Source organism: Bacillus rossius, chromosome 5 (genome assembly GCF_032445375.1).
Source record: "Bacillus rossius redtenbacheri isolate Brsri chromosome 5, Brsri_v3, whole genome shotgun sequence".
Classification (NCBI taxonomy): Eukaryota; Metazoa; Arthropoda; class Insecta; order Phasmatodea; family Bacillidae; genus Bacillus; species Bacillus rossius.
The window spans coordinates 37214004-37239214 of record NC_086333.1 but is presented as its reverse complement, the minus strand read 5'-3'; the positions used below and the strand labels follow the sequence as shown (position 1 = coordinate 37239214).

Below are 25211 nucleotides of genomic sequence, written 5' to 3'. Positions count from 1 at the left end.
GCATATTTTCACTTCCCCCACCCTCACCGACGCTTGCAAATGTGTGAGCGTCGCTTGAAAAATTGATAAGAAGTCCAAAACAGTAAAACACTTTTGTAAGTAGGGTCTATTATGTTAATGTAAGGGAGGGGGGGTGTTTCGAAAAATGTAGGTGTTTGTAGCTGTACACGATTGGAACGAAGTGAAATGTTTTTCAAGTAAGCAAAAATTAGAATTACTTTTAAATCGTTTAAATGTATTTATTGTCACAAAATGGAGTCTCTTTTAATCTCGAATGATTCTGGAAAATTTAGTGGCTGAGAAAATTGTGTGTTTTGCTGAATTATAAATTATTGAATATTGTTTGAAAACTATAACAATTTTTAATATTTTTTTGTGATGATTTAAATAATTTTTAACTAATAGTGTCCCTTTTTTTAATGATCTTTTACACATTTTCACGCCATTCAGTGCGCAGACTTGTGGTTCGAAGAAGACTCAAGGATTGAGAAATATTGATTGGAATCTTCCGATTGCTGCTGCGCCAGTAAGTCACATTAACGCCTCAATCAACATCAATAAATAATAAGTACCTGCAATAAAACCCGTGTTCCCCCTTTATTGACCTATGACTGCGTCACCGGCAGCAAAGGGTACACTTTATTGCGACGATAACAATTCCACTGTTTCAAACGCCTACCTACTGAGACAATAAAACGTTTTACTGCTTCCACGTGATTTCTAGAAGGCGAACTCAGTGCCGAGCTTACTACAGCGTGACTTTCTGTTTGAGTGATTTCGGAGTTCGAATTACTCGGTAAAATTCTGTAAGTTAACTTTTAAGTCACTTTCCATCAAAGAGTGGGAAAGTTTGGTGGTTGGATCTGATCTAAGTCTACCTTGAAGGAAAAAAAAAAACAGCTGATTTTATTATTTAGATTGTAGAAACGGATTCTTAAACAATCTAATGGGTGTGGATATGCCTTTGTTTTTGGGTCCAACTTTCATTTCCTTGGCTCGTAATGTAAGCTGCCTTATTATCAAACTTCACCATTCTCATTTTGCAGGGTCAGGGGGGCCACCACAATGAGGGAAATTTTAATTCCAGAGGGCAAAAACCACACCCCCTCCCTCCTTCCTCCCCACCGACATTTACACTCACGCCTACACGTCACGATCTGAACGTGGCTGCCCGATTCCACCATACACCTATTCTGGTAATGTGCTTTGTATTTGACTGATACTTTATCTTTCTCACTCTGCGTATTCATTGGTGTCAGGATGCAGGGAAAAAAAAAATACATATGAGGCCGAACTCATTCATTGCCTTTAAATATTCAGCTCATTTTCGAGAATGACTTCACTACTGTTATTACTGTCAATAGAATATAAAATAATTGGTCTTTGAAAATGTATTAATGTGTGATCTCTGCTTAAGAGAAACATTTTTTTTTATTTTAATAAATAGCCGAGAAACAAATTTTAGGTTCAATATCTACCCACTTCCTATCCATTCTCTTCGCCTCTATTTCCATCTCCAGCCAGCTGGGCCTGGGAGGCACGAAGGAACAAGGGAAGGGAGGGAGGAAGGATATCCAGTTCCAGAAGGCATGGCGATTGGCGACGGGAAGCGCAGGAGGTCTCGGTGGTCACGACAAAAGGACCGCGCCGGAAGTGCCCCGTGCGCAACACCTGCGCGGCTCCCAGGTAGGCGCGCTCCAGCTAACTTCCGGCGTTCGCAGATCCGTGCTCCTGGCATGTTCCTCTGGTCGTCGCGCGCGGGGACTGCTCGGCGAGTGTAAGTCGTCCCGCGCGACGAGCAAGGGGGCGCCAAGTCTTCAGAGAGCGAAGCCCTGACGAGTCCGCCCCGGATGTCCAGTACGGAGAGCCAGGAAGAACTCGCAAGTTGTGTGGTCTCGTGGTTTATTCAGCGCCTGAAGCATGTCCTCGTCTGACGGGTCATGCTCCCGTAGGCATGCCGTGCCGTAATTTAAGTCACTTCATAACCTCGCCATTGCAATTTTTACCACGCCCAAAAACATTTCGGAAATAATGCCTGAGGATGGTTAGCAAGTACGCATCAGAATCTCCGTCGTCAAACACAATCACTTCCATATAAAACACAGTCATTTCAAACTGTTCCCACAATGCGAACTTTAAACATCAGCCAATGTTTCGGGTGTCCAACCAACATGGCGCAGGCCATGAACTGATTTAAAATACGGATTCACTCGTTACCATGAAATCATGCCGACGTGGCCGCCCCTTGGGTGAAGGCCAAGAGTTGGATACCAACATCCCGGCATGACTCATTGTGAGCTCTATGTCGATACCTGAGTGGCTTGGGGTCCACTGCGATCTGGGAACGTGCATCCCTTTGCCTCAAGACTCTCTAATACGCTTAATTCCATTTTCTTCTCATCACTATTATATCCAAACGCGGCAAAAAGTCACGCAAGTATTCATAGATTCATTTCGCTGCCTTGACCTTGTTGGTATTATACCCTCTCTTCCTACTGGGGCCTCGAGGGGCATCAAAGACTGTTAAATAAAGGCTCAACAATAACTTTGCTGTAGGATTTTGACACACATTAATTACATGAGCCGAATTCGTCACCCGTCTGGTACTGCCTAGCACACATGCTTAAAAGATCCTAAAGCCCGCCCCACACGATACCCATTTTCTTAGCAGTTTTCATGTTATTTTTATGCTAGCGCGCCTGCTCCCATGTGGGTAACTTTCCAGCACCCTTCCAAGGGGTCTGGCTCTGGGTATAAAAATTTTCATACCCGAAGTCTTAGCCAAAACCGTACTAGAACGTGTTATATTTTTCTGCTATCGCGCTGTTCTCTCGCGGTCGCGGCTGGCTCTCGACGAGGCGGGAGTGGGCTAGCTCCGTCGTCTCGGCCTCTCCAAGACCCCCTTCTTGGACGTGGGGTCCGCGGCGGTGTGTTGCCAAACCTCGCACCCACCCTCTTTACCTACAGCGCCGGAGGTCGGCCTCGCGACGAAGCGCGGTCCCTCTTGTTTTTGCGCTCACGACGCTGTTGTGTTGACTTCGCAGCGCTGCGTGCGTGTCATATAGCAATAGTTATCACCACTTGCGTGGTATTTCACAGCTCGAATAAAATATTTTTAGTAGCCAAGTTATTCTTTGTGAAAATTTCTGACCCATAAAGCACCGCAAGATAGCTATCGGAATAAATTAACAAGAATATATGTTAGCAGTCATCATGATGATACACGTCAGTAGTAAGTGTAAAAAAAATTAAATAACCAAATTGACGTGTAAAATCGAGTCTTAAGACTCGGGAGGAAATCGTTAGGAATCCCAAGGGAGGGGGGCGTGGAAATACGTTCATTATTCAACATTCTCGTTTTCCATAGTTACCATTTTGGAAGCTCAAGGGCGCCCCCATAGTGAGGGGAATTTTCACACCAAAACCAGTTTCCTAAAAATAAGGGACAGGCCGTGTTTTATATAAGGGTTTGGGAACGGTTTTGTGCACTAGGTATACGGTTAAGGTAGGTGTAGCATATTCAGCACCTAAACCCTTATTTTTTGTGTCTTGTAAAAACGGCGTCAGTGTAATATCATGGGTGTAAAAAAATCACGTAAGTAAATATAATGCCCTTGTGGTGTACTTGACGAATCCTGATGGTTTCAGTGATTTGCTTCGAACGCTACTAGCCATCCAAACAGCTTGCTTACTTTAGTTTTTCCAACAAATAAGTTTTATTGGAAAAACAATGTTTAACTAAAAACTGTTGTTCCTTAACACTTCATTAGCGCCACACGAATCGACAAAAATTTAACTTACTGATTCTACCTTTGTTAGTGTTGTGATCGGTATTTATGTGCATGCGTTTGTTGAACCTTTCTTATAAAAAATGTTAAAAATATTATTCATTAATTCATTTTATTTATAAGTAACCAGTCAAATACAAAGTAAAAAAATAAGTGTTTCGTTGCATGAATAATTAATCAAATGTAACTAACAATTATTTTTTTTTTCAAAATGGCAAGTTTCTTTCACGCAAAGTAAGCTAGAAGGTTCACATGTTCGTTTACTTGTATACTTGCATTCTTCACTTCCAGTTCAGTCAACCCTCGTGATATAACTTCAAGGGACAAGTACCTATAAGAGTATACTTCAGGCTCAAGCCTCATAAGCACTTAAGGTTCCTCCCTCCACCTGAATACCTTCTTAAAATACTTACATTATAGTTTTTAGTTAAGAGGATTATGGCTCGCCATCTTGCAATCCAAACTATTTTGATAACGCTAGCTATAAAGGTTCATTGCTTTTTTTTTTGACATGGTATAGGACTTATCTTTGGCTATTGTTGAAGTCAGCACCTGTGAACTGGTGGAATTATCATGACACTTGTAGTCGCCCGCGTGAAGTAATGCGTTATTTCCTCGCGGCGCTTACAGGCTAGAACCTGTTCGTAAATATGTGGTCACAACAAGGTATATAATGTCTGGGAGATATGATTTATGCTTTGGCATGCCAAAATTTGGATAATTAATTCAAAGTTAGAATTTTATAAAATAAATATATAAATATTCCAAGATGGCGGGGCCTAATCTCCCAAGTCCGCTGTTAGCCACCCTTACAGGTGGCTGCAGCAAAGCATTCGAGACGTGGTCTCCACACATAAGTCAGGAGGAACAGAGACCAGAGACGTCACTCCCAGGTTGGCCAAGTTCCTTATTGTACAGTATCTGTTGGAGGTAGTGGGTCTCTTATACATACCAGCCTCAGTCAACAAACAAGAAAAATCAAAACCATCAAATAACATTAAGAACATTAGCATTGTTAATATGTATTAGTGCCTATATTCTGCATACTAATTTCAATAACTAATAAATTATAGTTAGATGTTCAGTTTATACCTTTGTGAAGTTATGAAAAATTGATGGGAATAAATTTTTACGATGCGCGTGCACCATGCAAAGAAATTCAGGATGAAAATAAAGAGGCTACATACAAAAAAAATCCTTTTCAGCACAGCCTACAGGCGTTGGTAGATTTTTTAGTACCTATTTCTTCTGGAAATGTTTTGGTAACTTCTATAAATTTATATAAACTCCTGGAACATTTCCAAAACTTAATGTAAATTAACATTCTATATGTTCGCCAATATTCAAAAAAATATCGATTTAACATTTTCTCACATTCCACGCAGCAAAAATATTTTGAACGTTTTTTAACGTATTGCGTCCAGCATTGAATGTCTTAACGATTTAATTTTATACGTACTAAGATAGTTGTGCAATTAGTTCTGACTGTCAAACACTATTTTTCCCCTTACACAAATACGTGGTCGTATAATTTTTTTGACAAAGGTTTAAGGTAATATTAAGATGGTTAAAATTAAAGTTCGATGAATTTTATAGTAAGGAAGTTTTATGTTTTTATTTTTATTTTTAACCCCTGTTTTTAAGGTAATATTTTGTTTAATCAAAAACTGTTTTTGCCCAAGGTTTTAGAAAAAGTTAAAGAGTGTTACAATAAATTATGATAGATTTGATGTTACATCTATTTTCAAAAATTATGATTTTTTTTTCTACCCTTGTTATTTCGACCCCTTGCAGTAATGGTTTCTTACATAAAATATACTTTATGCAAAAGTTTTCAACAATATTTAAAAAGTTAAACAAATATAAACATTAATTCGATAGACTACACGGTAGGGAAGTTTTATTTATTTTCTTATTCAAACTCAGGTTTTTTCAATCCCTTGCAGGAATGGTTTGTATTATCAAAAAATGTTTCAGACAAAAGTTTTAGATAAAAATTATAGGATTTATAAACAGTGTGAACGGAATTTATGGTATACCTACTAAGGTATTTATTAATTTATTTGTATATTTTAACCCCTCTTTATCCACCCTTTACAGCAGTGGTTCGTTGTATTAAAAAAATTTTTAGACAAAAGTTTTAATAATATTTATAAGTTTTACCAACAATTTTAACTCATTTATAGTGTGCCTACTAAGGGAGTTATGAATTTGTTGTTATTCAACCCCTGTTCATTCCACCCCTTGCAGTAATGGTTGGGCGTATAAAAGATTATTTCAAACAAATGTTGTAGATAATAGTGTAAGATTTAACAATGAAACTGAAAGGATTTAATAGTAAACATTTTACGTATTTTTTTTTTAATTTTGACCCTTTATTTTTTTTTTTAAATCCTGTAACAATGGTTCGCCTTAAAAAAAATGGTTTCAGGCAAAAGTTTCAGTTAAAAATCAAATGAATAACAAACAATTTGAACGTATTTGATAGTGTACGTACTAAGGGAGTTAATATTCATTTTTTAATTTCAACCCTCATTTTTTCAACCCGTTGCAGATATATGTAAGAGTGTTCTCACAAACTGAGATGACCAGGGTGTAAAAGAGAAGAAAGAGATCATTTTATTTATCAAAAAGGTTTTAATAAGTCGCTGAAAACACCTATTGCTGTCTTCATTTGTTTTTCTTTGAGCACGTGCGTTCCGAACAAGGAGTGCGGGGAGGCATGCCAACTGTACGGAATAAATCTCGATACTGCGACAGAAGTGACGCGACAGTCGTGCAGTCGCCGCGACAGAAGGTCGCCCGTGTGCAAGTGGAACGGTGCACGTAGCGAGACGCAGCGCCTGGACGCTCCGGCAGTGGGCGAGCCACGGTGCTCTCGGTGTTGAGGAGGGGGGGGGGGAACATACAACTCACGTAGTTTCGGTTCCCTGCAAGAATTTCCCGAAGATTTCCGAAGTTTTGGCGTTTTGGTATTAACGCCACTTCAGCCGCTAAATCAGAAGTTCAAGCATGTTGTGACTGACCTAACCTAACTTTACCCAACCCTTCGATTTTTTTTAATTTCAATTTTTGAGAGAAATCCGAAGTTGCACGAACGTGGTAGGGAACCGAAACTACGTGAGTTGTAGGCTACCGCTCGGCGGGAGCTGCTGTGTATCTGGGGCGGGCCGGGAGCCCTCAACGTCACTTCCTGCCCGCCCGTGGAGCTACGGGGGGGGGGGGGGGGGGGTTTCCCTCAGCTGCGACCTCACCTGCCAATCGCACCCCCGCCCGGGCACACACGCACGCCTGGCGCAGAGCTTCACAGTTGAGTCCGTTCACGTAAAGCATTTTCAGAATGCGCTGGGGTGGATGCGTAGTTCTGTTTCCGTAATTCGTTTCGATGTGCGACGTCTTTGCTCTCGCTACACGCGGCATTCGGTAGGAGCAATATTTCGTGAATGCAACGGAAGCTGCATGGAACGGGAAACGTGTAGCCGCGGTGCTGACGTCTACGGGGGATGGCGCGAATCAAAGTTCACAAGGCCAAAGGGAAACTTTAAAGTAGGTATTAAATGTTTGATGAATTTTAACCAGCTGGCCAGTAATTTAATTTTAAAAAATTCATGTCAAAAACAGGTACAAGGCCAGGGGTTAATATTTTTTTAGTTTATTTCCATTATAAAATTTATTTCGGTCTGCCAATCAAATGATTCAATAGTCGACGTAGCTGCTCCGGCAACGAATTCTAGCGGTGGGTGCAGAAACTACGTTAGATTTGCTTCCATAAATAATGTAGTTGAAAACACTTTTTTGTAATTTATTACGCTCGGCATTATTTTTAAGTATTCTAAGTTAAAAATTGGTGTCCGAGTTTCGTATTATAAGTGTATTTGCAACATGAAAACACATTAATTTGCTCGTTAGCGAGGTTAGATGTTACAAATCTCTGGCGAGTAATGAAAGACTCGCTCACAAGTTTTTTTTTCAACCGTATTTTTTAAAGAATGAAAATGGCTTAATCGCGTGTTTTCACACTAATTTTCAGGCCTTATATATCCGGTACAGATTCTGAAAGAAATCAAGGGACTTACAACAGGAACACACAACTTTATCTCTTTTCTCCACCATGCACTTATCATTCTGCCTCACTAATCGCAATGTAACTAAATTTACGAGTGTGCACTATACGTGTGGTCAAAATTTTATTCCCGCATCTCTTTTCTGTCCGACGTTTTTTTTTATTATAACTTTATTTAAATAAAAAAAATTCATTTTTTGTTTTGTGCCGCAACATTTCAAAGAAACTTAAGAGATAATCGAATCACATCGCATCACCCCTAGCGAGTGAGAGTGAAGAGCCGAGGGTAGGTGCCGAACGAGCAGCCCGATGAACTGAGCCAGTCTGTTCACGAGGAGTGAACTTGCAGAGGCGGGTGCAGAGTGAAATCGCCGAGTGTGACTGACGCCTGAACGAGGACGTCTGCCGCAGACCACAGCTCGTCCGGCAACACAGCTGTCGCGTCCATATGCATAGCTAACTAACACCAAACACACTGAGGCTACCACGGACAGCCATACATGGCAACACGGTCGGGAAGGGGGGGGGGGACAACCAGGCGGCACGAGAGATGACTAAAAAATAATTTTTATAGAAAAAATTGTATAATATATTATTTTATCTGGTGTTACACTTATTAACTTTTTTTTTATTTGATGCACTGGAGGTTTATTTTTCCTCGTGAGTCTGAATAGAGTTTTTGACGTGACAACGTCTAATAAATCGATGAACGCCGGCTGCACGCACGAAAAAGTGTCCCACTACGGATGTCCCACTACGGATGTGTTCTGTTCGCTCATTGTACGCATGCGTGGCATCTCTCTTCATGCTCATTGTAGGGCCTACGCATGCGTGGCATCTCTCTTCCACTCGATTGGAACGACCATCGATTTGACTTTTCAATCATATTTTCGTCGTTTGAATTATTAAAATTATGTAATTTAACGATCGTCCACCGATTTTCAGCACAATCGGTACGGTTATTTAAAAGTAATGTTGAAAATTCAAATACGTTTTCAACCAACAATGGTGTTTTACAGTTACACATAATAATTCAAATTACATCCAGGATCTTTTGCACAATGTTTTAATAAATATTGTAACACATTATAAATAAGTTTGGTGTATTTGGGATGCGTATTTTTTGTTATAAAATCGTGTTAATATTATACCCCTACCGTGAACAAAGTTTTTATAAATACATAATAAATATATTTGAATTAATGAATGCAAATAAAAGTAAATTTATTAATTCAATTGCACATTTCATTTCACTCCTTTGTATCCATAAAAATAGTGATAATTCAATAAAAATTATTCAATTTTATTCATAAAAGTATGCAGAGGTAGATTTTATCATGCAAAAGATTGAAAAATTAAAAAAAAATTCTTCCTCAAAGAATATAATATTTTTAATTGGTTGCAAAAACCTATTACGGCTCAGTCTCAGGCCGAATATGATATTTCCTTTTCTTCTGGATCAATCATTTCATCAATGTTTTGTTATGACGTCACGTTAAACTATCGTCCGTAAACCGACTTTACAGACAACCAATTTTTTTAAGAAAAGAAAGTTTATTCGTTGTCATGACATTTGCACCACGTCTATTAAATAGTTACATGCAAAGGGCACGATGCGTTAATGTAACATGCGGTTCTTACCCACAGGACAAACAAAAACTGATGATCAATTATAAAATGTTTTTCTTTGTCTTTACATATGCTACAAACATAGAACAGCCATCAAAGCTTGCAGGTTTTGTGATGTGTAACATCTTGACTCTCTGTAAACGGGAATTTGTGGGAATAATTTAGCGAATGCGACGGAATTGTGTAACAGGAAGCAGGGAGAAGCGGCCTACAGTTGGCGCTTTGCTGCAGCGTATCAGCGAGCGCAAACACTTCCATGGTGTTTGAAAAGAGAGAGAGAGAAAGGGAGAAAGAGAAATAAGAGAGAGCTGTTTACCTTTCGTCCCACTACTAACAGTAGTCTTGAACAACGCGACGCATTGCTATGTGGCATTTCTAATACGTTATAAATACGTTGTGAAATAATAATGTGTAAAATATATTCAATTATTTAATAAGTGTTGTATTAAACTACGTGTTAGTGATGCGATAGGTAAGAAGTTACACTCGACGCACTCGATTTTCTTTTAATCGTCTTGTTTTAAAGGCTTTGAAGTAAATTTTTTTTTTATGGAATATTCACATTGGGTGAACATAAATCTGATATTTCACAAATAAATTTAGTGAACAGAACTTTTATAAATGCGCAAACAATAACAACATTACCAACGCACCAGTCTAACCACCTTTCGAAAACAACATTCCGGACGATCATTTGAATAAGGACGCGCCCGTGATGCGACGGAAAACAGAAAATATTTCTAACCGGGAAGTCTGTCGCGTCCTTCGCGCCGACTTCAAGTGTGCGTCGACCGTGATTGGTTAGAGAAAATTTTCGCGTCCAATCGCATCGTGTCCCTTCGCGGCTATCGTGGTTCCAGCATAAAGGCCCCTACGCACTCGATCAGTTCGGACCGAACACAGCCCGAACCGACAGTTTGTATCGGACTGAAGCTTGCTCTCGCACCAATCTGTCTCGTGGTTGCCGTTGTTGCTGCTGGATGCGTAGTTTTTATCGTAGAACATGGAAGAAAGTTTAGATGTTGCAATTGCAGTTGCACTTTTATTTAGAAAAAAAAGGGGGGAATAGCAAAGCCTAAGAGTATATTTTAAAAAAACGTCTGCCACGACGTTCAGCAGATTAGTGATTTTTTTTTTTTTTTTTGACTGGCAGTCTGGACTGTTCCCTCGCCACGGCAGTTTTGAAGGGAAGCCACCAGTTCCCACTGACCAGTCCACACACGGCAGTTCCGACTGTGCAGCTAGTTCCAAATGATGAGCCCTAACTGACAGTCCCGACTGATCACGTGTGGCGGCCTCTGGAAGTACGACGCCGCCCGAAAGTTCGGAGCAGGCCAGGAGCCGTGTCTAGCACCAAGGAGAGGCGCTAAGCCACTAACAGGGTGGCCGAGTGGCCAGTCTCCTCCCAGTGGCCGGTACACTGGGGTGGCCAGTCTCCTCCCAGTAGCCGGTACAGTGGGACCGCATCGCGCGTGAGTGACGAGGATACTACAACAATAATAGAATCTGAAAGACTAGACGGAATTGGATGGGGTTGGTTTTGTCGGCTAGATATTTTTCACCTGGATTACAGAAATACTGAATACGGCGTATAGTTAAAGAAATAATTGCAAACGGTTTTTTTCATCAAATAAGGTCTTGAAAAAAAATTAAACAAATATGAAAACAAGTAATTTGGCTGTAATTATTAAAATTACACAAGAAAACCCTATATAATAACCCAATCTTAAAACATAATATATTTGAATGATTTGATTTACAATTGCATAGTATAATGTTTCAATAAATTAAAATTAGCTTAAAATTTAAATATATTTCGTTTCTAAGATATTTATAATTCTAGAGCCAAATGTATTTTTCATAATTTTTTTTTCTTTAAAGCCCTTATTTAATGAAAAACAGTTTGCAATATTATTTTTTTTTAACTGTACATTTTATTGACTATTCCTGTACATTCAAGTCTTCGTAATGAACATATCTAGCCTAAAAAAAAAAAAAACCCGTCGAATTCTATTATTGTTTTAATATTCTCGACTCTCGTGCACGATGCGACCTCTCCTATCATCTTCAGCAGTGGCTGGCAGGCTGATGATTAGGGACACCTGTATTTCGCGATTTTTTTTCGTGTCAAGGTATTTCACAAAATACTGTAGCTTTTCTCCTGTGGTTATTGGCTGAGGTCGGTGAGAGGTGTCGTCCCGCTTTTGACAGGGCCAATGAGAATGTGGTCACCGTACTGCTGCACCTTCACAATTTGCTATGACTCTTAGAAAAAGCTACAGTGTTTTGTGAAATACCTTGACATGAAAAAAAATCGTGAAATACAGGTGTCCCTACTGATGATTAGTGGAACAGTCTGTACGGGGCTGAAGGAGAACCAAGGAAGGCGGGAGGGGGGAGGGGGGGACACGAGGCCATCAGTCAACGACCCACTACTCGAGGTACGTTTCTGTTTGAGCGCGACTGTACGAGGTATGAACCAGTGCGGCTCACTTTCCTCATCGCGCTGGTTGGTAAGGCGGGCGGCGTACTGTCGGCATCCGGGAAGTCGCCTGTGAGATTCCGATCGAATGTGTGCGCGTGATTGAGGAAGGGGTGATGGTTGGGGGAAGGGTGGGGGGGGGGGGAGAGAGAGAGTTTCCAAGTGCCACCTGGTTCTTTTCATCTCGTGTCAGTTCCGGGCTCTCCAGTGGCACAGTGGGCAGACCCTCGGGCTCCGGGTTCGAATCCCTGTCCGCTCAACCTGACTCCTGAGATCACCTCCTGCAGGTAATGGGATGTTTTCCTGTCACGGGACTTTCTTCATCTTCCATGTTCCGTCCCAACCATCTTGCCCAAAAGGGACGTTAAACGAAAAAAAAAAAATAGTTCAGTACGTCCATAAAATAATGTACCAGTTAAAAAAAAAAATTTTAATACTATCAACCGTAAGCGTTTGTAGAGTAGGTATTGGTTCCAGATCACGATTAAAGAGAAACTAAAACGGTTTTAGATAATCGCGTGCGCGAGCCATGTACGGCTTAGTTGTTTTCTCGCTCGCAGCGCCACCTACGCGAAATTGCGACTCCTAAGCGTAAAGCTTCTTTTTTTTTTAATTTGCTAAGACTGAATCTGTAATTTTAGTTCAACGTACGTTTCGTTTGAACGATAGTGGTTGAACGTCGAAGTCCCTGACCGTGTTGGATTGGTCGTAATGGTCGAGACGACGGAGCTCTTTATCACTGGCCTCCGCGTTCCCCTGACATAACGCCATGAGATTTTTTTTTTCCTTTGGGGCTTTATGATAGATCGTGTCTACGACCCGCCGCTACCTAATAATCTACCGAAGTTGAGACACAGAATTCCATTACTCCGGATTTGTTAAGCAAAGTGTGGGATGAATTGGACTTTAGTTTGGATGTGTGTCACATAACCAAGGTGCACATATTGAACATTTTTAATATTTTTACTATAAACTAGGTAACTTTACCCTCAATTTGATTCTGATTTGTTGTAAATAGTCTAAATTAAACTTTTATTATATCCCATTAAAACTGAGACATTATTTTATGGACAAAGGTATGTTAGTACACGAAAAATGTTATACCTACCTTCCTCAATTATTGCACACCATTAAAGAAAATTGGTTTATTTTTCACCTGAGTATTCCATTTCCAAAGCTGAGTATTCTCAAAACAGGTTATTGAAATATTACGTTACTATTTTTGTAATTTATTTTCCCACAGGTGATTCATTATATAAGCTTATCATATTGCTTGTTGGTGTTAAAAATTATTTTACTAGATGTATTCCATGATTATTTCTGCTATTCACAAAATGCCAGGAAAATTTTCATAGTCAAATTTTTTGCCTGAATAAATTGCTAAATATATATCCACTATAAGTTCCTTTTGTGTGCGTACACAACTTAATAATACATACAGAGAATTTCCACGCATATCTTTAATAAAATTCCCCCTGATTTTTCCCTGACTTTCCCTGACAAAACTGAAGTTTCTCTGACAATTTTTTTTTTCAATTTAATCAACGAAATAAAGAAAATCCAGCCTTCACCTGGCTTAGGTCTCTCTACACTTTCTTTGTTTCAAACAGAACCATGTCATACGCCATTTTATAGATTTGATGACTATGCAATATCATACCATCTGGAAAAAAAAACTTTTAAATTCTGCTAGGTGATGGCAGACTGGAGCATGACATTTTGCATATAATTACTATCACTGGTATATTTTCATGACTTTTCCAAGATGTAAAGTAAATTTCCTTTCCTTTTGTGACTAATTCTGGCCTCCCTGAATTTTTCCTGACTCTTTTTTACTTTTCATAAGTTACTGGTATGGCCCCATTTTCCCCATTTTACAACTATTTATCAATAAAGGTTTATGATCAGCAAGGAAAACAAGCACCGCTGAGTATATTTACAAACGCGGGTTGGCCCTGCAGTCGGACACGCCCTTTGAGCATAGTACTAACTACAGCAGCCGAGGCTGTTCCGATAAACTCAAACTCAAAACGATCCATGATTATTTGAACAAATTATTTCTTCACTATGATGATGCTCCTAGGAGAACAAGTCAACATGTGTAGCGTTTATAGGGATCTTGTTCTGCTTGTCGCGGTGAATAGTAGTTGTACTGATATCCTTACAAGGCGTGATAAAAATACAGTGTCTGTACGCATGCAATTTATAACCAAATAGAGCCTAACATTTATCTGGTAACACAAAAACCTCGTCCCAAGTTAAGCGCGGTTGCCACATCGACCCCGAGTCGCAACACATCACGCACGTCGCTTGATATCAGCACTCTGGAACACGAGACAATTAAAAATGATATATGTATACTTATTTTTGCCTGGATACATTTTGCTCTCTAAAGAATTTAACGATGCTTTTTTCAGAGAGAGACTATATAATGTGGATAAAATGTCACGATAAAGTAATGAATCAAAATACTGTTATGCCATTCATGCCAATGTTTGCAGGGAATAACAATTCGTAAACAGGCATCAATAACGTGTAATTGTCATCTATACAATTATATGTGTTATCTCGACATAAATAGCTGTACGTTTCTGTATTTTACTGTGCCATTGGACCTTTGATAATTAGGGGATCAGACGGGAATAATTAGAAGGTCAATAAAAGATCCTTGCTGGGTTGTTTCGTGTTCCAAGTTCCCTCCAGACAAGAACACATCGATTACCAAATTCCAAGCTGAATCGCGACTCGTCGGTAGGGGTCAGGCATTTTTTCGTGGGGAAAAAAACTGAACGCTTATTAGACTGCAACAAGGTATATCCGCACCAGCGGTTTCTTCCTTGTGAGTGGCAGCCGTCAGAGAGATGTCGTTGCCTTGTTTGACCGAGCCACTCAGGACGGTTTGCTTCCGCACTGAACTACTGTGATTGGTAGAGACCTGCAAAATTCGCGGATTCATTTCGTGATATGCTACAATTCAAATAATTATACTTAGCGCTGCTTCTACCACTGGTTCACTGTTAATCTGGAGTAATGAGGGCCAATTAGAGACCCTCGCTCAAAGAAGTGTCCAATCACAGACACTCAGTCGAGACGACTCACAAGTCAGCAGCCAATGAAAAGGTGGCATTTGCCCGAGTGTGTAGAGTGTAGTAGAGTCTATCCTGGAGGTCACTGAATCCGCGAATTTTGCCGGTATAGTGATTGGTGTTGCAACAGAGTAGACATGTACCTGGAATAAACTGACCCAATCACGAAACACAAGACGATGCGACAGTGTTACAACTTCCAGCTACTCTCGGAATCTTTTCGCGCAATATGAATTCGGCGTGCCACCGTCCACGATGTTCCTCCGCCCGGTGTTTCACGGACTTGTTGAAGAGACACGTGCCACGGGCCTACGTGCGCAGAGGCCGCCTGCACGAAGACGATGACGGACAGTAGGAAATTACAAACTAAGTCCTGTTGCTGTTTTAGAAGGCACATTTCAGCACTGTTCCCGACGGGCTGTCCAACAGACACTGCTTGTAGCTCCTACTGATGCTGGAAACACATCCTGTCTGAACCCATAATCCTTTTCGTCGGACACCCTAATTACGCATGTCTAGGGCCATGAAAATTTCGCGAAAAGATCCCGAGAGTAGCTGGAAGTTAAAACACTGTAGCATCGTCTGTGTTTCGTGATTGGGTGAGTTACTTTGGGGTGCATGTCTATTGTTACAACAACCAATCACACTAATTCAGTGTGGAAGCAAACTCGTCCTTAGTGGCTCGTGGAAACAAGGCAACGACTTCTCTCGCAGACGGCCGCCAATCACAAGGAATAAACCGCTGGTTTGGGTATACCTTGTTGCAGTCTAGTAGGCGTTCAGATTTTTTCGCGAAATTTTCCTGGCCCTACGCATGTCGGATTCCCTAATTATTACAGCCACGGAATTTTCGCGCATTCATTTAGTCGCAAGCTAGAATGCAAACCTCCACACAGTCGCACTGTGTTCATGATTGGACCGCAGTTATCTGGACACGCCCCTTTACGACCGTGAGCCAACGATGTCCAGCTAGGAGAGAAGTAACGAATCAGGTAGTGCCAAATAACAAGGATAAAAATATTCTCGCTAAGAAATCAACCAATGGGAAAGTAAACATGGGTCGAGCACACCTATAACTTTGAATTCTATCCTGAGGCCAGAGGAATCCACGAAATTTCCGGGAATCTACTAATTATTTATACCCATGTGTTTAGGTCGTCGTCGCACTGACTTACAGCTGCTATTGAGTGTGTGAAGTAATACTGTCCGACATGTTCGCCCGGTGGTCGAGCAATGCCGTAGCCAGGATCTTGTGAAGGAGGTCCAGTGAAACCATTACCTCATAGTTTACGAGTAAGTATTCTTTATAATGGAATTTTTGAAAGAAAATTTTTTATCACACTGAAATCTCAGGGACTAGTAGACTTTTAGTACTACAACTTACACAAAAATTTTCAAGTAATGATTTTGCTTGAGAAAAGAAAACTGGACATCTTATACTTTGTTTATTTTTATTCAATTGTGTTAAAACTTCGTCCTTAAGTCCATTGTTTGATGATTTAGTTAAGACAAGGCATAAATATGTATTATTAATGTTAATAAATACAGGAAATACACATTTTAAGTTTGTATGAAAAACATACTTACAGTAACACATGTGCAAACAGGCATGAAACCTAGAATGAACTTGGAAACACAATTCTTGCCGCTTCTGAGTAGGGGGGCTGTAATATGGAGGAAATACACCATTGTTTCCCAGTATGGATTACAATAAAAAAAATCCAAAATATTTCTAAACTTAAGTAGCTAAATTGCTGTTAATTTTTTAATTCTAGTTAGTTTTTCTTTTTTCTTTTCTTTCCATTCTTTTGAATCCAGGGTCCCAGCTACCAGAGTCGCGTCTGGAAATTTCACTTTCGGGTAATTCCCTTTCAGGGTCCATGACAGAGTGTTGCGTCATCTTTCTCCTCCAAATCGCTGAAGGCAACGGTGAACCATCGCAGAATGCTCTCGCCTAGTGCGTCCTAGTCACGCCATCTCCTGGTCAATCAGCCGAATCATGATTGATACATGGAACTTCCGCAGGACTTATCACAATTCGTTTCCAACTTTACAGTATAGATAGAGGGCCTACAACAAGTATAGTTTACGTGGAAAAAAAAAGGGGGGGGGGGGCAAAATTATATTCCACGCCGTAGGTTTTTCGTGAAAACGTCGGGACAAAATCAAAACAATCGTATTAATACGTAACTTAAATCAATCTCCTTGATGCACTGTCCTAGCTAGACGCGTTTCCGCACGCTACGCCGATTTATAACTCTCTGCAAAGCTAAAACTTAACAATCACGCGCATGCTCCTGACACTGGTACGATGACGTCACAGGCAAAACAAAATACTGCGCGACAAACTATCCGCTGTGGGCACAACCAAAAATTTGGTTAAAGCATCATTTTGTCTCGTAGTTACAAGCGGTTCAAACCTGACGTGTTATTTTGTCACACTTAAAGAGAGTTCGACCGACTATCGTAAACTGTAATGGGCGAACAGGACGTCGAAAAAAATTTTTTTTTTGCTGACCAGTGATTTTGTGAAGGTTGATTCCGAACAATGCTCGCACTAGCAGAAGCGTAGTGTGTCGAGCGCGTGACATCCCAATCAGTTCTCTCTCCCTCGTCCCCTCTCCCTCACAGGCAGCACAATGGCTCGTGGTTCCGCGGGAGAGCGACCATGGCCTGGATTGCAGGCACGTCTGCCCCTCGCAGGCCCGCCCGAGCCAACCGCGAGCGACCCGTGCATATTAACCACCGCGCACATCCACCGGGCGATCCAAAACACCACAGCCACGTGGTGCGTTGTAACTAATGGCTAGGGCCAGGGGCGTAGGAACCGGGGGGGGACATGGGGGACGTGTCCCCCTGAACTTTTTGGGTGGAAGGGACTGTCCTCCCCAACTTTCTAGACCGTGATATTTTTATTTTATATAATTATTCTGCCCAACTTTATTTGTGATTTCTTCACTCATCAAATTTTATCTTAAGGAAACAATAATAATTTTAACATCGATGTATCCTATGGTTAGATACAAAAACTGCTTAAAAAGTGCTATTTTGCACTTTTAATATAACAATTTTCCGGTGGAGGACCCCCGGACTTAGTAAGAGGGGAATGGGTTTACATGATATCAAAATCATTATTTGTCCCCCCCAACTTTATGAACACAGCTACGCCAATGGTTAGGGCCATGCAGATTTCGCGAACAGATTTCGAGACTAGATGAAAGTTAAAACACTGTAGCATCGTCTGTGTTTCGTGATAGGGTGAGTTTCTCTTAGGTACATACCGATTGTAACAACACCAATCACAGTGATTCAGTGCGGAAGCAAACGCGTCCTGAGTGGCTCGGTCGGATAAGTCAACGACTTTTTCTCGCAGACGACCGCCAATCACAAGGACGAATCCACAGGTTCGGGTATACCTTGTTGCAGTCTAATAAGTGTTCAGATCTTTTCGTGAAAAATGCCTGCCCCTGCTAATGGTTCATGGTCGGTACGAACCAATTAATTGCACCCTCAAACCATCATCTACGTACCCATCTACCATCACATATTAAGAACTCGAAATATTTGGTACTCGAGGAAATATATTCTAAGGGGGGAAAAAAATATTTGAGGAAAGAAAATTCAAACAATGGCCCCTGTTTAGTCGACAAGGACTATATAGTGTTTATCTCTACAGAAGCTATCGAAAGAATGTCTGTGTGTGCCACCCAGCTACACTGCTCTGGATATGTTTCTTTAGCACTTGCCCATATCCTAAACATGTAAATATGCTTATTTGATTATAAAACTTAAATATTAAGTTTGTGGAATGTGTTTTCAGATCTTAATTTTTTCTCGCGTATTTTTTTTTTTTTTTTTTCATTCCTGAATATGTAGATCTATAGTCAGATTCCACGCACTCTTTTAAACTTGAAGTTCAATCACAAGTGAATCCAAAATCAACTCGGTACAGTTATGAGTAATTCTGGAAAACAGGCGCAAAACATCCTTAATCCCAATTTTCTTGCCACGGGATGCGCTACAGGGTCAGTTAACAGTTCCTGAAACTTAGTTTTATTCACTATTCGTCGTGATTGTCTTCTTTGCGGTCGTAGTAGCTTCTTAGTTTTGTACAACCACTATCCTGTTTTTACGCCTATCAGTTGCCTGGATCTTAATGCTTCGACCTTGCATTTGTTGCCACGTGATTTTTGTCTAATGTTGTGTTATGGTTAAGTTATACACACTTTTTTTTCGAGTATGTTAAAGTTGTACTGCAATTCTGAACCTAAACCATATTGTTTTTTTTTTCATTTAATGTTAAAATGTCTTTAGTTTATTTATTTTCTTGTCATAATGAATTATTGCTTTATCATGTAATCAGGAATTAATCTTTTTGACTGTAAATACAAAGGTTATGATTTATTTTGTAATTTGGTGATTATTATTAGGTTGGAAAGTTTTTATCACTTTCTTTTTATTTCTGGGGGTGAATCTCGATTGATGGTTCAAAAAAGACTTAGTGAAGCTTCGCATCTCAAGCAGTACATCAAACTTCAAAAATTACATAACGCTCGGTTTGAGCTAAAAATAAATAAGTACATCAGACAAGCAAAGAAAATAATTGATTACCATATAATTATCAAAAAATCATTATGATATTGAAGAGAATCACATGTATTGACGTAAGCCAATTACGTAATGAGTGAGAAAGAGGCAGAAGAGATCCAATGTTATTAATAAACATTACGTAAACAGCTTGTGTAATATTTGCCCTTTTTGAGTGTTTAACTTCAAAAATGATTGATTTATGTGTTTCTTTAAGCACAAAACCACATTTTTATGTCTGAGAATTTTTGTAACTACATAAAGGTAAATATTTTGTTTTCTGTTTCAGGAAAGCCCCAAGCCACTGAATTATCATTGAAATATCATGAAATAAAAAGGCAAAACATTTAATTTCAGTAACTAATATACATATAGCTAGTTACGTACAACATTTTGAAATTTAAGAGCTAGAAGAAAATTCAAAATAAGCTGATACCAGAAGACTTGTGGCATGGAATAAAATAAAGAATGGGTGATTTTTTTTCCGGTGGCCTTACAGTAACTTTAATACAAACCAGCATGTATATGTTTCTTAACGAGTTGTATACATCAATATTCCTGGGCTACATGAAAACGTATGTTTCTCTAGTCAAATATATATACCCTTCATTATATTACTTTAGTTAGCACACAAAGCCTTATCATTTGAGAGAAAATGTATCGTCTGATATAAAAGACAGAATCGAAACATAAGACTATATAATATATAAGTAAAAAAATAAAATAAAATAAATCCGAGAATGAAAGTCCGCAAGTTCATACTGCAGTTCTTAATATACCCTATGAAAAACATTCTTTTCTTGCAAAAGAAGTATTTGAACATCATTCGTACCAAAAAAAAAAAATATTAATTTAGCAGTATCTCATCATTTGCTTGGAGAAATTATGTCACAAACAGTGATGCGAACAGCCAGACACGCCCATCAGTAATCACATTTATGCAGGCAATAAGACACGTGTAAAGTAAACACGAAGAAGGTTACACGTAATACTAAGTATATTTTACAAGCTTATACAGTAATTAGCTTAACCATTCATTAAATACTTATTTTTAAAAATGCTCACGTTAAAAGTAATGTGAAAAAAAAGCTCTAAAATATATACCAGAATTTATATTTTTGATACTGCATGGAACCTTTGCATGCTTTGTTTCTTTATCACACCTAATCTGGATCAAAACAAACAGGGTTTAAAAAATCTGCTATAGATATAGAACCAACAGATCATAAAGGTTCTATGTTTCCGTAATACATAAATAAAATTAATTAATTCCATAAGTGTACATCTAAATCACTAATGATTACTGAAAGTGCGTAATACTTAGTAGCACTACACAAAAATTTAAATTACAACCAAGATCATTCACAACCAACTAAAACGTTACCTAGACCTTAAATGTAAGAAGAATATATTAAGTTAAAACATAATTTATGTAAAAAAATTATGTTTATAGAATACATGTAGAACACTATCAACTACCATTCTGTCTGAGTAAATGACTATGCAAGAATTGTAATCAATACTAATAATATGATCGTTTAGTGTAAACAGTCTGTAAATTGCATGGATTAAAAAAAAATAATGGAAACGGATATCAACATTATTTGGAACTTAAATGATTATTTATCTAATTTAGAAATTTTTTAATATATTTTTTGTTTGATTGTTCCGGCATCAATTAAAAAAAATACTTAAAATATTTTGATGTAACTTTTTTGTTGCACTTAAATGAGTTTGATTTCATTAAGTTGTTTGAATCGACAAAAATGGAAGACAGGAAATTTTATATCCGTAAGATACATTCTTAATAAAGGAAATGTCTCAAAAAATATAACATTTGTATTTATTATAAAGTAAAAACGGGAATGTCTGGTTTCATGAAGTCCATAATTATAACTAAATTTAATGAAACAAGAATTTTGAAAGCTGGCATAAACTTCACTAAAAAAATATTTGTGCATATTTCACAAATTTTAATAATACGTTCTACATTGAAGTAGAAAGGAGTGAGTTTAATTTTATCAAGGTTAAATATACCTCCAAATACCTTCCAAGGGTATAAAAGTTTTTTTACCCGAAGTCTTAGCCAAGCCCGTATTTGTACGTTTTCTATTTTTCTGTTATATCCACGAGCCAAAGCCGTCAAGATGGTAGATACGCGTGTCACAATATAACCCCGTATATATTAATATTTGTAATTTTTATGGGACGTATTGGTGTGTCGAATATGCGAGACGGTTTTTCTTTACTTCTGATTTAAGTTTACAATGGGAACTATTACAATCTTATGCTATACATGTTTACTTGTATCACTTGGTAAAATAAACTGTTAGTTACAATTTCTCAAACTAGTATAATAAGTTAGAAATCAATTAACATATGTAAATTTTTGAAATATTACAATGAAATTAGCACAATTAATAATGTGGTTTACCTATGTGAGCAGTCTGATTAAAGAAATATTATAAATATGTAATTAATAAAGTTCATTAAAGCAAACCTAAAATCTCTGGTATCATTTTTACTTTAAATTACTAGATTTTGAAACTAACCAACGAAAGGAAAATTCAATCTAGTTAATTTCGCTCTGTATTTGTTTGTAAATACTAAACCAACTTCTTTAAGTGAAGTATAGAGGATAAAATATTTTTTAAAAATTATTCACCAGGTTACATAACTATTAAAATAAACAGCTTCAATTTTAATGTATTTTCAGTATTTGGTTAAATGGACAACATTTGTTTTCTACCCCGATATGCTTGCTTTTGTCGGCAACTGCGTTGTCTAGTTTTCTGTTAGCATTCTAGGTATCGTGTGTATGGAGAAACGAAGTATTTTTATCATGCTTTTATTAGCTTGACCTGTATATATGAATGATGAATGAATATACTAGGTAATAAAATATTTCCATTCAATTTTTACCCACTTTTTGACATCCCACTGTGTTGAAATTTTGCACACATATAAAGAACTTCTGCCAATATAATATTTTGATAACTTAAGACCTAAGAGTTCAGGCGGAGTTGGAGGGGGGAGGGTCAGGGGGTCAAAAAAACCTAATTTCGAGCTATGGGTAATAACCATGCTTTTTGTGTATTCATGAGGTCGGGACATGGTGGTAATTTGCCTCGGGGTCAACTGTGCCCCTAGGGAGGAAAGATTAATAACCCTAAATATACATTTTTTAAAAAAGTATTATTTTTTTGGTTTGGCGTGTTTCTGATCCAAAAGGTTGGGTCATGGTGGGAAATGTGCCCGGGGTTGTGGTGATGGCGGGTGGGGGTGGGGGGGGGGGGGGGGTGGTAAGAACCTTAAATTAGCTACGAGAATTTCAAAAATATATTCTTTTCGATTTAGAAGTCGGGTTATGGTGGAAAATATGCCCGGGTTTTGAATTTCTCCCCCTCGGAGGGGTTAATGACCCTAAATTTCGAACATTTAAAAAATGTATTCTTTTTTTGGTTTGGAGTGTTTCCGATCCAATAGGTCGGGGGAGGTGTTCAAGCCCTAAAATCTTTAACGCTCCCGTAACCCGCCTTGGAGGCTGAGAATAGGAAAACTCCGTGCTCAGTTACTGTGTATATAATATAAAGACATCTCTGCCGCGTTTCAAGCCTATAGACATATACTTGAAAGACGGTCAAGAGATTTCATTTTTCCTAGAACTCACAAATTTAGATAAATCTTCCTTTAAATTAGTTTTTCAAAACCATAAACGTTTCATATTTAATCTCGTGATATATATTTTAACTGGTAAGCTAAAAAAATGGTTGTTAATTTTTATTAATTTATTAATGTCTGAATTTCTATGGTAGTACTAATGTGCTGTGGTAATCAATGAAGTACTACTACTAAATGGGTATTGACGACTGTATCAAACATGGCGACATTTTATTTTGAGACTAAAAATTATCAAATAAACTTACAGTTAAGAAAACTAAAAAAACTTTTATCATTGAATAAGCAAACAATTAAAAAATAAAATTTTTAATTAAGATTGTGTCCAACAGCCGAATAATGCATCACAAATCTGAGTAACTAAAAGCGTGAGGTGCTTGGTATCATTTCTCTTAAATCTTCTTTCACTATTTTTATGATGTAGTCATTACGAAAATGAATATATGAAATTAAAAACAATATGATATTAAAAAGTAGTGTTTGGGTGCTTGATATAATTTATCTTAAATTTTTTATCACTAATAAAATAATTTGTAATATATTTTCTATCACTAATTTTAGGGTATACTCAATACGACAATTTTAGGATATAGTCTTTTCTAAAATTTTAGGATATAGTTATTACGAAAATTATTATATAAAATTAAAAACAATAATGAACTTAAAATTAGTAATGGAATACTGGATATCATTTATCTTAAATTTGTATTACTAATTTTAGGATATAGTTATTACGAAAATATTAGGATGTAGTCACTACGACAGTTTTAGGATAAAGTCATTTCGAAAATTAAAGAAGAGAGCACCCCACGCTTTTAGTTATACTGAGTTGTGTGTGGTGCATTCCTCGACTGTTAGAGAAAAGCTTAATTTTAAATATTTTTTAATTCTTGGTTCATTCAACGATAAAAGAGGGTCTTTTTAGTTTTTTCTCTTCTGCTGAACAGACCTTTATGCCCTTCCTTTTACCCAAGGGTATAATATATATATATATATATTTTTTTTTTTTTTTTTTTTTTTTTTAAGCATTCGTGTATTCCACCTGATCGAAATAGATTTGTACAAGTTTTTAAATATGTTTCTTGTTGTCGCAATCTTAGCATGTTGTTAATTTTAAAAAGGTATGAGACAGGCTACTTCTTTTAAGTACAGTTATGTGCAGTTGTTGACGAGATTGACTGACACGTTTGATTACAAAATGTGTTCAGATCAGTCGGAGCGCACTTCTGGATCGGTTCTTCCCTGTCCGTCCCAGTTTCAATGGTATATTATAACAATTTGATTTAGACTGTTTACAATAAATCATACATCCAATTGGAAGTAAACTAAAACTAACCTAGCCCTTTTTTTTTTTTTTTTTACAAATGTGCACCTTTAGCTATACGACACACACATCCAACTTAAAATCCAATTCTTCCCACACTTTGGTTAACACGTCCGGAGTATTTGAAGCAATAGCCTGTTCAATTATGTGTCTCAACTCTGGCAAATCATTAATTAGGTGGCGGCGGAACGTAGACACGATCTTTTATAAAGCCCCAAAGGAAAGAAAAAATCGCATGGTGTTATGTCTAGGTGAACATGGAGGCCAGTGAAAAAAGAGCTCTGAAGTCTCGACCATCACGACCAATCCAACGATCAGGGACTTAGACGTTCAACCACTCTCGTACAAAGAGATTGCTATGGTGATTGGCTCCATCCTGTGGCCAAATAAAGTTTACAGGTTCAACCTCTACTAATTGGGGAAAGAGTCATTCTTTCACACTGAAAACGAGAAAACAACAAAGGAGTATTCGCGCATGCGCTTATCTAAAATTGTTTAAGTTACTCTTTAATTTTGAACGAACACACTACAACGCTTACAGTTGATACTATTAAATTTTATAACCGGGACATTC

General features: G+C 38.2%; 1 protein-coding gene and 1 long non-coding RNA gene across 2 annotated transcripts in view; one reads left to right on the top strand and one right to left on the bottom strand.

Annotated features, from left to right (window-relative positions):
* LOC134531709 (nipped-B-like protein) overlaps positions 1-25211 on the bottom strand; it is a 185719-nt gene that overhangs the window by 90051 nt on the left and 70457 nt on the right. The gene's annotated exons all lie outside the window — the stretch shown is intronic.
* LOC134531710 (uncharacterized) lies at positions 12145-21241 on the top strand. The gene is made up of 3 exons (XR_010075069.1): positions 12145-12249; positions 16203-16341; positions 19925-21241. It is a non-coding gene; the product is annotated as an uncharacterized LOC134531710 (long non-coding RNA).